At 40.2% G+C, this 14,970-nt stretch overlaps 1 protein-coding gene across 1 annotated transcript in view; it reads left to right on the top strand.

Moving 5' to 3' along the window:
* LOC126416260 (acetylcholine receptor subunit alpha-like 2) overlaps nucleotides 1–14,970 on the top strand; it is a 175,101-nt gene that overhangs the window by 66,911 nt on the left and 93,220 nt on the right. The gene's annotated exons all lie outside the window — the stretch shown is intronic.

The raw sequence follows: 14,970 nt of genomic DNA, 5'->3' as shown, positions 1-14,970 counted from the left end.
GAAAGGTGCTCACACTAAACACTTGTAAGAAAAACTGTTTGAGTTTCCCTTTCATTTGATGTATTATTTATAATTGTAAGTTGAATGTAATCGATGTTACAGAGCATTAAAACCCGGATATTCATTTAGAAACACCCTGTACATATAAGCCTACGCTGAGTTTGTCTGTGCGTTTTATGATGCTTCTCACACAAATAAATAATTACGTTTTATTATGCTTCTGAGGCAGATAAATAAACAAGGGAAATGCTGTAAAATATGAAATGACAGACACTCGAAGACAAGTGCAAACTACTGAAAAAGTTTCAAGAACCAAGATTAAGTAAGGATTCTAATGAATATACTACATTTACCAATCTGTCGCTGTCGTAGGGACCATTAAGATCAGACTAAGCTAATTACAGTGCATACAGAGTCATTTAAGCAATCATTCCTCCCGCCTTCCATTCGGAAATGAAACGGGAAGGAGATGTAATTTTGTGGTGCAATCATAAATACCCTCTTCCTTACACTTCGTAATGGTTTGCAGAGTGTAGGCGTAGGTGATGGGAAAATAGTTTTCATTAGAATAAAATGCAGGCGAAGAATTAACCAAGCTCCAAAACTGAAATATACATAAATTTTAATGACGAATATTGTTAACGGACTTCGAATGTTTTAATGGACAGAAAACAACAATCGACAATTAAACACAAGTAGGCCTAGCTGATATTCTTAACATGGTCGAAGTAGAGAGGATATAAAATGTAGACTGGCAATGGCAAGGAAAGCATTTCTGAAGAAGAGAAATTTGTTAACATCGAGTATAGATTTAATTGTCAGGAAGTCGTTTCTGAAAGTATTTGTATGGAGTGTAGCCATGTATGGAAGTGAAACATGGAAGATAAATATTTTGGATAAGAAGAGAATAGAATCTTTCGAAATGTGGTGCTACAGAAGAATGCTGAAGATTAGATGGGTAGATCACATAACTAATGAGGAAGTGTTGAATAGGATTGGGGAGAAGAGATGTTTGTGGCACAGCTTGACTAGAAGAAGGGATCGGTTGGTAGGACATGTTCTGAGGCATCAAGGGATCACCAGTTTAGTATTGGAGGGCAGCGTGGAGGGTAAAAATCGTAGAGGGAGACCAAGAGATGAATACACTAGGCAGATTAAGAAGGATGTAGGTTGCAGTAGGTACTGGGAGATGAAGAAGCTTGCACAGGATAGAGTAGCATGGAGAGCTGCGTCAAACCAGTCTCAGGACTGAAGACCACAACAACAACAACAACGATTATTTTCTCTTGCGTCGCAGTTAATCATACTTGACCAGTGTAGGTACTTTTATTTACTTTTGTTTTATTCTGCAAGAGAGAAGATTTGTTATTCCCATGATAGAACTTTGGTAGGGCAATACCTAAGCCCTAAGGCTATTGCATGAGTTTCGCGCACTACAGCTATTCTCTTTACCATGTGCTATCATTTTAAATTTTGGGTATGGATCGGCCAAGTATTTTCTTTTTTTTGTTTAATGATCTTCTGTACACCGTACTGGAAAGGAAACCTTCTCATTGTCTCGAAAGTTCTTGTCATTCATGTTGCAGCAGTGCATATTGCCGGAAGTCAGATTTCCGTGCTCCAGACATCAGCCGTATCCTAACAAGCATGGCAACGTAACAGCCCTGCAAGCTTGGTACGGTGAGATAGGGCGGGGGGCGCCGTGTTGTCAGCTCAATGAGATAATAATGCAGGAAGCTGCAATCAGGCCCTGCTGTTCGGGCGAGAACCAACCTCGGCCGCTGGCGCAGCAGCAAGCATCATCGGTCGCCTAAGACTTATAACATTTACCTACGAATCCAGATCCGCTGATTGTTCCTTTAATAAGCAATGCAATTAAAAATGTACAAAGAACCAGGGAATGTGAGAGCTTTTATTCGCTGCCGTTTTATTCAGTAATTCTTTAATATTAATTATAACTAGAATGCTGTTTATAGGTACCACTATTATTTATTTTATCATCTGATTATGTTAATCTCTCACCTCGTACAAAGTGATGTAAACACATCTGTCCCCGTCTTACAAGGGAACCTCCCTATCGCACCCCCCTCAGATTTAGTTATAAGTTGGCACAGTGGATAGGCCTTGAAAAACTGAACACAGATCAATCGAGAAAACGGGAAGAAGCTGTGTGAAACTATGAAAAAATAAGCAAAAAATACAAACTGAGTAGTCCATGCGAAGATAGGCAACATCAAGGATAATGCAAGCACATGAGCGCCGTGGTTAGCGTGAGCAGCTATGGAACAAGAGGTCCTTGGTTCAAGTCTTCCCTCGAGTGAAAAGTTTTTCTTTATTTTCGCAAAGTTATGATCTGTCCGTTCGTTCATTGACGTCTCTGTTCACTGCAATAAGTTTAGTGTCTGTGTTTTGCGACCGCACCGCAAAACCGTGCGATTAGTAGACGAAAGGCGTCTCCAATGGGAACCGAAAACATTTGATCGCAAGGTCATAGGTCAACCATCCCATAGGAAAACACGTCTGATATATTCTATACGACACTGGTGACGGCATATGCGTCACATGACAGGAATATGTTGTCGACCCACCTAACTTGTACACTTGGCGAATGGGTAAAAAGATTCTTCTACCTTGCCCGATTTAGGTCTTCCTGTGGATGTGATAATCACTCCCAAAAAAGTGATGAAAACATAAGAGTTTGTCACATAAACTGCAATAAATGAATGCAACAGTTTCACGGTCGCACAGTTTTCGCTGTGCTCTGTCAAAACATGTTTTTAACGTTTTCAAATTTTTCCGTGTATAGACCGTCAAATCCTGCATATGTCCAAGCAAATCTGAACATGTCCTGGAATTTTGGAGAGCGAAGTTGATTATGTGTGAGTGCCTGAGCTTTGATAATTGTATGAAAATAAAAAATTAAACTTTTCGCTCGAGGGAGGACTTGAACCACGGACCTCTTGTTCCGCAGCTGCTCACGTTACCCACGGCACCACGGCACTCGTGAGCTCACAGTATCCTTGATATTGCCTATGTTGCGCATGGACTACTCAGTTTGCATATTTTGCTTATTTTTTTCATAGTTCCACACAACTTCTTCCTGTTTTCTTGATTGATCTGTGTTCAGTTTTGCAACGTCTATTGACTGTGCCAACTTATAACTAAATCTGAGGGGGGTGCGATGGGGAATGGCTGGTTCAAATGGCTCTGAGCACTATGGGACTTAACATCTGTGGTCATCAGTCCCCTAGAACTTAGAACTACTTAAACGTAACCAACCTAAGGACATCACACACATCCATGCCCGAGACAGGATTCGAACCCGCGACCGTAGTAGTCGCGCGGTTCCGGACTGAGCGCCTGAACCGCTAGACCACCGCGGCCGGCGCGATGGGGAGGTTCCCTTGTTAATGTCGGGTATTAAAATCCTCGAAGCCTGTCGAGACTTTCGATAAAATTTAAAATTAATCTGTACGTTAAATTCTGCTTTCTTTAGCGTGAATGATTAATTTGACAGACAAAATTGACGATTTAGGTGGTAAAACTAGTGTTCAGGCATTTCTCTACACCAATAATTCATCCGAATTGGTTAACCATTAGATGTGGTACCCTTATTCCCGATACCAATCCTCAAACTAACGCATGCCACGGTTTAAATAATGTACCTAAATAATGAAATAATAAATCTGGTGCAGTGCTTTATTATTTAAATCGTGAATGACAGCTGAAGGCTTTCCAGAAACATCGTTTATGATGAATGAAGTTAAAATGCCAAGGTAAGATGTAGTTAACCAATCACAACCATCACATTAAATTACAATGTTCCATGATCCTGTAACATAGATTGCTACACCCAAGTATACACATATTCATTGATCAATTATGTTATTTTAATCCAACGCTTCACACAGATTGTCTTCTGGGTTACTGTAGTATCTCGTGGCAGCCTTAAGAACTTCATCAATGACTAATGACAAGACCCGGCTTCGCAGGGGTTGCATTAAATATCTACGGCCAGTCTGGCGTAGGGTATTTTGTTTGGGGGCCACGAATAAAATTCAGAGAACAACGTTAAATAACTGAATATCATAACTTTATAAAACTTACGCAATGTAAGCAGCGAAGGCACCAGGAAAGTTGTCTACAGACATGACTTACGTCTTCCATATTGAATTGGTATTTGAAGTGACATCTCGTGGCAAGATGGGAGCACATCATGATGTAAGTAATGTGTGTAAATATCGTATACAAATCGTGAGTGTATTTGCGTCTGAGAGATTCAGTATGTAGGTATCAGAGGCTAACTGAGGTGGCACAAATAAAAGAAAAAATAACAAAAAACACGCAGGGCCAAATGTTTAGCTCATTTTAACAGCGCACATCTTGTGAAACTTGTGATGCATTGTTGAGACTCATTGCCGCAATTGTTGGTCGTGGGCTCTTTACGGCAGACTTCTTGCCGTGGCACGCAGAGAACCGTGAACACTATCCACATCTAGGTTCGATTCTGTGAAATCAGAAAGCTTAAAGATAAGTCATCTGGTGCGCTGCTGAAAGAGCATAGGCTATTGTATGCAAACGAAGCAGAGTTGCTGAAGTGTTTCTTCGGAAAATGTTTTACTTGAAGCATAAAAAATAAAGCACCAAATTTTTGGATTCAGATGTTTTTGCAATGCAGATGTTCTCAAACGATTGCAGAGAAACTACTGATAAAATATTTGATTATTTCCAATTGTAAGTCTCACATCGCAACCTGAAATGAGGCGGTTATCATTTCGTTATGGTCATACATATTACGATACTTCAAAGTTGAGTAACTCATTGCCCGTTGTTCGAAGAATTTGCAATGAATTAAGAATGCGAATTACGACTGGTAATGAGGGAAGCAGGAATCGGGAGTGTGAAATCGTCGTCATATTTCGAAACGCCGTCCCACAACTATCTGTAAAAGTATATTGAAACCTTGTGTCTTCATCCACAAGCAATTTCTAAATCCCATTCAGTACGATAGTGCCCATATGTTTATGATGTTTGAAAGGCCTAAATCTCTTTCTCACCAATAGAGATTCGTTTACCAGTCTTCCGTATAGTTTGAAAGTATCTAAACAATATCCTTTGCCCACCATGAAGAGAATCGTACTGGCATCTGTGTTTGATTCAAGGAAAGCGGAAGTCGTCTGTTGTGCTGCTGCGAAATTTTCTAAACTAAGTAAATCTGCATCCCATACCATGTTTTTTCGCTATGCAGTTGTTCTGAAACGACTGCAATCAATTGGACGTCACTCACTACGTTTACCGGTACATGCGTCACTTCTTCCGAATGGCGAAAGCCGAATTTCGGAAACTATTTTTCGTTGTCACGTTTACATGTTAACGTATGAAGCGGACTTGCTAGAAACCGGCAACTAGAAGCGGATTTCAAAATCGATTCTTAGGTGTTTATACATGACCAACCAAAAACGATATTGAAAAATCGATTTACAAAATAAGGTTTTGGGGATCCATGTAAACGGGGTGACTTGGGAGATATGCGACTTGCAAGTTATCCAACTGGGAAGGGGGAGGTACAGTTTATCATGGAATCCAAGCCACGTTTTGTGTGAATCGATTCTGCATATTACTGAGAGGTGAATGATAGGGGAAAAAAGGGGTCAGAGCTACTCCTGCTTGGTACCGCCACTTTTATCCATAATAAAAAATGAACTATTCGTCTTCAGGCACCCAATTCTTCCATGGCGACAGGATCCACAGTGCTATAATTTTTTATTTATTGTTGTAATTTTTTTAAATTACGTGATTATGATTAGTAAATATGTACAAATAAAAATCCTGTAAAACATAATGTTACAAAAAATATAATTCAAAGGCTAAACGAAAATAATCTAAAAGAATCTTTCCTCAAGAAATGGTGCAACCAGACTTTTCTTGTCCACTGCTACTGACGTTTTCTGTCTTCAATAATGCCGTTTTAAAATATGTACAACAGACACAGTCTTCTTTGCCTTTCCAGGAATCAGCCAATCTCTTTCCTTCCTCACTGTTTACCATTCAGAACATTCTGTCTTCAATATAATGCTGTGCAAAACATCCACACCGCAAGTGAGTTTTGTTACAGTTTCTGCTGTCTAAAGATACTGATGCTCTCTTGAGCTACGACAGCTGTTTGCTAGGTAGCACAGATATTATTTTTAACTATAATTCATCATAATTCAGACAAATTGAATGAAATATTATAAATTATACACAAAAACCTTCCTCACGAATCAGTGTATCAGTTAGTGGAAACCAGATCAAAATCCCAACTGCAGTTCCTGAGATAAGCCTGCACATACAGACGGATGTGAAGAGACAACTTGATTTTATATGCAGGATGAATCACCTAAATCTTGCATAGCAAATATTGTGGAAATGGAAAGTGCTATTGATGTGTGGTTTTCACAGCTGGATTGGTAGTCATGGGCTCCCGCTGTCAGCCAATAAACAGATTATAACAATACTGAGAGAGTGTATTTTTTGTGCAAACATACTCTTTTTGAAATGGAACAATGCCTATTGACATTAACAGACTAAAAGTAGGGTAAATTGGGATGTCAGCGGTGTTTGTTGCAGGAGTCGAGTGCGAGTTGTTTACGAGATATTATATTTTGAAAAGTTCCCACACTGACACTTGTTCAATACCTGTGGTAGAACACACAAAAGAATAACACAAGTGCATGTGCTGGTTATTTTATTTCTGACCAGCAATGAGATAATCGACCATCATATGTTGTGTTCAAAATGACCACTGCTAGCAGCAATACATGTTTCCAGTCTGGTATGGAACAAGTGCTGCACACGTGGAAGCATTTCAGCAGAGATGTTCGAGCAGGCTGCAGTAATCTGTTGTTGCATGTCATTGTGTGTAGTTAGTATGCCCTTGTGGACAGCATCTTTCAGTTTTCCCCACAGAAAAGATTGTACAGGCGTCAGATCCAAGGAATGGCCAGCCAAAGTATAGGTCCTCTGTGTCCAGTCCATTATTTAAAAACAGTTTAAGAAGATATGCTGTTGTACTTTGTGTGCTATGGGCTCAACAGTCATCATGTTGGTACTAAAGGTTCCTACTAGTTTGCAGTGGAACGTCTTCTAGCACCCATGGAAGATGGTCTGTTAGGAGGCTGTGATACTTGTGCACGTTCGGTGTTCCATTTATGAAAAATGGGTCCAGGACCTGGTGGTTCACTATCCCACTCACATGTTTACACTCCATTGATGCTGAAGTTCCCCAGTGGGGATTGCTAACAGACCAATAGTGCATGTTTTGATGGTTTACCAGGCCATGACTGGTAAATGTGGCTTCATCACTCAAAAAGATACATCTGGAGTATCCTGTCATAAAGCCCATGTACAGAATTTAACACAATTATTATATTTGTTTCCATCCAGCTCTTGATGGAGAGAGATGTGGTAGGTATGGAACCTATGTGAATGGAGAATGTGTAGGACACTTGTCTGACACATGCCACTTCCTCGTGCAGCTGTGCAGGACTAACATGTGGATCACTGCAACAACAGGAGGAATATTAACTTGCCCCTCTTCTGTCATTGCTTGTTTCCCTCAGTTACATTGTGTTACACTAGCACTTTCACCTGGTTGAAGAGGTTGATAAATAATTGTTGAGATGGTTTACATCTATTGGGATATCGTGCCACATACATCATACAAGAATAAGCTGCATTCTTCCTACACTCTCCATACGCCTTGAGCAAGTTGGCTTTTTCTGCATTGGTAAAGCCCATCGTCCTTTGCTTCGACTGTCACACATTAACTGATTAGCAATTTGCAATGCACTCAAGGAGCACACAAGCAAACAGTAAGGGAACATAAAACATCATACATAGCAACTATGCAGGTTAAATGGCATAAACAAGTGTCAGTGTGGAAACTTTTACAAATAAAATATCTTGTAAATGACTTACACTAGAATCCCACAGCAAACACCATTTACATTCCAATTTACCCTACTTTTGTTGATGTCACTAGGCATTGTTCCATTTCAGAAACTTCATGTTTGCACAAAAATACACTTTCTAAATGTTATTACAGTCTGCTTATTGGCTAACAATATGAACCCCTGACTGCCAAACCTCTCTGTGAAAACCACATTACAGTAGCATTGTCCATTTCCACATTATTTGCAGTGCAGGTTTTAGGTGATTCACCTGTATATAGAGAGGTTTCACTGTGTTCCTCAATTACGTGGGAAGGAAAATTGTTCTGTGATATGGCATGTTAATTGTATTGGAACTGTCTAGCCTCTGGCTTCGAGGCACAGATCAAAGAGGGCAGGAAGGGGGGCGGGCGGGGGGGGGGGCAGGAAGGTGTCATGGGCACCCCCTTGTCCAAAGCAACATTCTATTAAAAGTGTTTGTATTTTTACATACATTAAATCCCAAAATTTTCAGCTAGCATTCAGAGAATTAGTTCCGTAAGAACTAAGTGTCCCACAAATGGCAAAAAAATTGATAAGATTCATTCCAGCATACTTTTCAGTTACTTCCTTGTAGATTATTGACTTGTGGCCTGACTGGTTGTTGAAAACATTTCAGCAAGGAAAAAAATACTATCAACAACAGTTCTGACATGGTGCGAGAGTCAACTGGTGGAAGCGACAAACCACAAAAAATTGAGTGAAGGCAAGACTGAAGTATCCCTCATAGGGACAACAGTGATAAGTCCCAACAAGTTTATTGACAGCAAAAATCTGTCTGTTTTGACAGTAAGAGCAAAAAGTTCAGAAATATAGCATCTCACAAGGTACTGGTACAGAGGCTTGACAGTGCTAATCATAACATGTAAGCTTTCACGACCGGCGTCTTCATTAATTAAAACTTCCGGACTGAATTGCTGTGGTCCATATATAAAACTGCTTCTCCTTCCTGACGTTTCATTGCCTACTGCGGGCAGCATCTTCTGAGGTGAGTCGGCGACTGGCTGCTAGGCACTGGAGCTCCCACTTATATAGAGCGCTTAGATGGTGCCACCACTCATCACGTGCTTTCAACTTTAAAACTATCTCTGGCTAGTGCCATCTCTCTCAATTATAGGTAATCGATAGTCACTTCGTTGGTAGCCTACAGAGTCGACCGCCATATCTTGTCTAGTTTTAATCCTTCTTCTTTTTCATTAAAATTATTTTTGTGCTTGTAAATCTCTATAGCTTCTCTATACATGCGGGTATAATAATGTGAGGTCCAAGCTATCACGTTTGTCTCACTAAATTTTATTTCGTGATCACTGTCTTTGAAAACGTGTTCCGCTACAGCTCTTTGGTCAATTTGTCCCAATCTACAGTACCTTTTGTGTTCCGTTAGGTGGGTATTAACACTCCTTTTAGTAGTTCCAATATAAACCATGCCACAAGCACACGGAATTCTATACACACCTGGAGTAGCCAAGGGGTGTCGTACGTCTTTCACCGATCTTAAACTTTCACTAAGTTTCTTGGTAGGTCGAAAGATTGTCTCCACTTGAAACTTGGTCAAAACTTTTCCAATATGGTCCGTGATGTTATGAATAAATAGAAGAAAAACTTTTCCAGCCGACAGTTGTCGTTGTCGTGTATTTTTAGACACATTCCTTCTAGGGTGGAGTGCTCGATCTATTTCGTTGTCAGTGTACCCATTTCTCTTGAAAGCCATTCGCAAATGGCTTAATTCATCTTGCAAATAAATTGGCTCACAGATGTTATTAGCCCTGTCCACTAAAGTTTTTATGACTCCTCTCTTCTGCCTAGGATGATGATTCGAATCCTTATGTAGGTAACGATCGGTGTGTGTGTCGTTCCTATATACCTTGTGCCCCAAAGTCCCATCTGCCCGTTTAATAACCAATACACCCAAAAAATTTAGTTGTCCATTACTCTCTTTCTCCATGGTGAATTGTATCTTTGGCTTGAAACTGTTTATGTGCACCAAAAAATCACTCAGTTCCTCTTCAGCATGATTCCAAATTTAGTTGTCCATTACTCTCTTTCTCCATGGTGAATTGTATCTTTGGCTTGAAACTGTTTATGTGCACCAAAAAATCACTCAGTTCCTCTTCAGCATGATTCCATATCACAAAGGTGTCATCTGGACCTCAGCCTATGAATGACAGGCTGATTATAGAAGTGGCTGTCCAGCGAATGCAGGGGCTGCAGCATCATGGGGGCATTGTGGTTCAGTCACTTTCTCGAACATGTCAGTCGACTTGCCTGGTATGAACAAATAATGCACCAGTACCCATTTGTTTGGCTGTCTGAATAGAGTATACAACCCATATAATAGATGAATAAAAGCATATCTGTGTGGGACTACTGGCATGCAGAATACATCTTCTATAACCCCTCAGAATATCTGGACTTAGGGATGAAAATTCCACTTGCCACTAATGTTCCTATTAAATAGGATTTTAATTTTTCCAGTACATAGACAGCTTTAGTAGTCTCTGAACATTACATAAGTGTTTAGTATGAAGTTGTAGACAGAAACAGCAGCTGAGTTGTGTAATTGGAGAAGCAGTGGCTGTCCTTCTCGAAGTAGTCGCTTTTCTCCTGATATAATTGTATAAGTACAGCAGACTACAAATTTGTCACCTTAGGAGACATCAAGCTAATACCATGTAACATGATCTTTAGCCATAATAATGGTCTCAGTTCAGCAACAAAGAGAGTTCACAAGTTTCTTCAAGAGTGCTATATCCAGATGAATCACTCACTAATGATTAGGTTCCACAGAGCTACCAGATTGTGGGGATATTGATTCCTATGTTTCACGCAGTGTTCCAGACAGTCCCAGAAATTTTCTGAGGGATTCAGTTTGGATGATTTAGCAGACCAGTTGAGGTGTGATAGTGCACCTGAATGTTTATTAATCCAGAAAGCTATGTGTGCAACCCCGTGAATATGGCTGTAGTTATCTTGAGAAACAGGAGTGTCCACAGCATAGTTATCATGAAGATATAGAAGATAGGGCAAGCCTTAGTCACCAGTTATATTGAATTAAACATCCTCATTCATGTTAATAGTGTCCTAAATGAGAGTGCCTAGAAACACCACCCAAAACATCGCAGAACGGTCTCCAGACTGAACTATCCTCCACACACTGCGTGTTAAATGTCTCATTGCATACTTGATTTCATGCATTGTTTGGAAAGAGGTAAAATCAATACTCCATAGACCTCACCACGTCTCCAGTCAGCTACCGTATAATTCCTGTGTGGTTTGGCCTACGGAAGATGTGCAGTTCTATGTACCATGGTGATAGATGGTCTTCTGCAAGGCACCTGATTCAAAACATCTGCTGTGTGCAGTTCACTTTGCAGTGCTTGCCTAGGAACTGGTTGAGATGAACCTGCATTCACTGACAGCAGCAGGATTGAAACCAGTTGTAATTGACAAGTGTGACTTTCATGTCTGGTTCCTACCTGTTGGGATTTTTTTATGGCCACTGTTCTCATGCTGTGTTACATGGTTGTGGTGATACATCGTTCCTTGTAGACACACTGAACAGTTCACGCTGATACTCCAAGTCCAGTAATCATAGTTGCAGTGTGAACATAGCATGTCCATATATGATGCCCCATTCTGTGTCTCTGCCATGTCTCTATGTTCGCATCTTTCACAGTGCTGATTTCATACAACTGACTGGCACATACATACCACTTTACTGCTCTGCATCTTTGGTGGATGGTTGCATGCCCTGTTAGTACCAGTTTTATACCATCTACAGCACTCCACAGCAACCAGTCTGTTCCTTTAAGGGAGTGACTAATAATTTGTATTGTGTGCTTATACATTTGCCAGCTCCATGTTCTGTCCCTGATGGACTATTCAGTGCTGACCAGTCACCATGCTACCCTCTAAGAATGTCATTGAGATGTGGTATAGAGTGTGTGGGGCCGGCACAATGCTCTCCTGGTCATTGTCAGCTTTGTAGATCTTGGGCCACTACTTCTCACTTAAGCAGCTTCTCAGTTGACGTTAGGGGGTTGAGTGTACCCTGGCAATGCCAGTAACTGAGCATGAGATCTAGAAGTAATTCCTGTGATTGTCCGTGTGAGTAGACTAGTGCTAGTCATAGTTTGTCGTTAGTAAGCTTTACAAAAGTAGCTTGCAGTGGTGCTTTTGTCTTTTCCCTGATGGTTTTTTAAAGTTTGAGTGACTCCAGAAAATTTTCACATTTTCAGCTGTTATAGCATTTTAGATTTACCTCACATGAAAGCAGGCCATTTTCTCTTGCTTGCAACCTACTCCTGTTACAAATCTTCTCTTATCTCTAACTCTGACAAGAAAATGTTTGACAAAATGATGTTTTGGCCAGTGTGTGCTTGCAGAGTTAAACAGCTTACCATCTGACACTTTGGCATGTTTTTCAACAGTGTTTTTGTCTAGTGTTTTCATCCATGATGCTAATAGGATCCACAAAACACAATAATATGACTGCTCAAACCATTGAATAATTTCCACCATACTTCAAGATTGGAACAAAACAACCTTCATTTTAGACTTTTGCTAGTATTCGCTATAGTTCGACAAATCCTGCAGCACTAAACAGTGTTAAGAACTACACTTGTCAGACCACATCACATATTTTCATTCACCAGGAGTCTAGTTTGTGCACTTCTTATGCTACAGAAGCCACTGCTTTCCTATAGGATACTTAGCAGCAGCAGCTTTAGCAAGATTTTTTTTTTTTTTTTTTTTACGCAGTTCGCACAACACTGATTACATTGACACCACCATCTCTAGACACAAAATTAAGTACAAAAATCAGTTTCATAACAGCTCCCTTCTCCTAGAGACAACACTCCTTTGTGATACCCTCCCATTTCTATCATTATTTTTTTCTTTCAACATTATGTTTAGCAGAAGAGGTTTTGACAAGATGTGTGAGGAATACTCATAAAGTTATGTGATTAATTTTTTATTTGTTTGCAGATATTTGTCTTCAGACATGGTACACATTGTAATTCCCCCCCTCAATACCATAGCACAAAGCTATAGCTGCCAAAACAAAATGGTGCAGCCCACTGACACAGTGGAATATCATGTGGTAATTTGTTTTCTGCATTGAAGGGGAATACTACCGCAGTAATTCATAGTGAATTGGTGGAAGTGTATGGCAACAATACTCCATCATATGAGGCAGTGCTTAGAAGGCTCAGACACTCCCAGAATGATGGAGACTGAAGTGGGCGATCGTCTCTCCCTGACAAATCAGGTATCACAGTAGAAGAGGAGGCCCTGGTGCTTTAAGACTAAGGTATTAAAACTCAGCTGATAGTCAAGAAAGTGAAAGTACAGGGACTGGACAAAAATGTGGAAATATTAAAAACACAATGCATTACGATGCCTAATACGGTGTAGGAAAACTGTTGACATTCAAACCAGCATCCAGTCATCACAGAATGGATACGTATGGGTCCTGTATGGTTTTCAAAGGAATTTAATATCATTCTTCCTGCAAAATAGTGGCAAGTTCAGGAAAGATGCTGGATGTGGATAAAGATTGAGCACCTTTCTCTCCAAAAGTAGATGAAAAAGGCTCAATAATATTGAGATCTGATGATTGTAGTGGCCAGGGGAGATGCAAAAATTCATTCTCGTGCTGACAGAATGAGTCCTAGACAATGCAAGCTGTGTTAAGATGGGTCCTGTCATCTTGAAACATAGCATCACCATTGGAGAACAAACATTGTTCCACCAGATGGATATGATCAGCCAATATGGTCACATAATCCTTGGCAGCAATGCAACCTTGCACAGTAACCAAGGTACGCATGGAGTACCATGACATGTGTGCCCAAATCATCACTAAACCCCCATCACATTTCACTCGTGGCAGCAAGCAGTCTGCATTGTAGGCTTGGGCAGCATACACCAGACATAAACTTGGCCAGAAGTTGGAGACAGTGTGGAACCGGACTCATCCTACCAAATGATTTTCTTCCATTGCTCCATAGCCCATGTTTAATGCCTTTGACATTATATTTTCCTGTTACAGACATCAGCATCACTGATGTGTTGTTTTGGAAACCCAGGTCATCCTGAATTCCTAGATTATGTAGCTCTCTTCATGTTGTTTTTATGCTGACAGGATTCATGAGTGTAACATTCAGTTCTACAGTGACTGTTGCAGCTGACATCCTCTTATTCTTCATCACAGTCTTCTTCAATAACTGTTGTCACAATAACTCAACACACACTTTCAACTGTGTTGTGGCTAAGCAGATGACGTTTCTCTGCTTTGCCTTTATGCGGTATAAATCTTTGATACAGGGCCTCTTGAAAAACCAAAAGCTTCAGCTACATTGCTTACAGAAGTGTCCACCATATGAATGCCAACAATTCGCTCACTTTTAAATTTAGTTAGCTCTGACATAATCCAGTCACAACTAGACAGAACATTGTTTTGACTGTGATTGACACTTGCAACACATTGGGGGCATTGCGCAGGTGCCATTCATGTTCAGAAACAACAGTGCCAGATGCAGGCTTGGCTAGCATCATCATTTGTGTCCAGTTTTTTTTTTTTTTTTATGTTGTCATAGATGCATCGGCCAAGGAAGCACTGGCAATTTTACCTGGTTGGAAGTCTGTGAGGCCTGACTTGTTGATTGGTCAGCACAACACCACAATTATCAGACATACTCATACCTAGGAACACTTCCAGAAATGTTACTATATAAGGGAGAAATCACAGACAATGGATAAGTAAGGAAACACATTCCAAACAATGGTGGTTTACATCTGACCATAGTATTTTCAGAATGGCTATAGATAATGTAGGGTAAAAGCTAATTAATTATTGTAGAGCACAGTTATTTGAATTGTGAATGTGTTATTATTGTTGTCACTGTAGATATAGATCTGCAAAAATTAAAGAAAGATGTAAGTAACCACTCACAAAATAAGCAAGAAAACAGAATAGACTACCAATTACAAAGTG

This window comes from Schistocerca serialis, chromosome 8 (genome assembly GCF_023864345.2).
Source record: "Schistocerca serialis cubense isolate TAMUIC-IGC-003099 chromosome 8, iqSchSeri2.2, whole genome shotgun sequence".
NCBI lineage: Eukaryota > Metazoa > Arthropoda > Insecta > Orthoptera > Acrididae > Schistocerca > Schistocerca serialis.
This window is presented reverse-complemented; position numbering and strand designations above follow the sequence as displayed.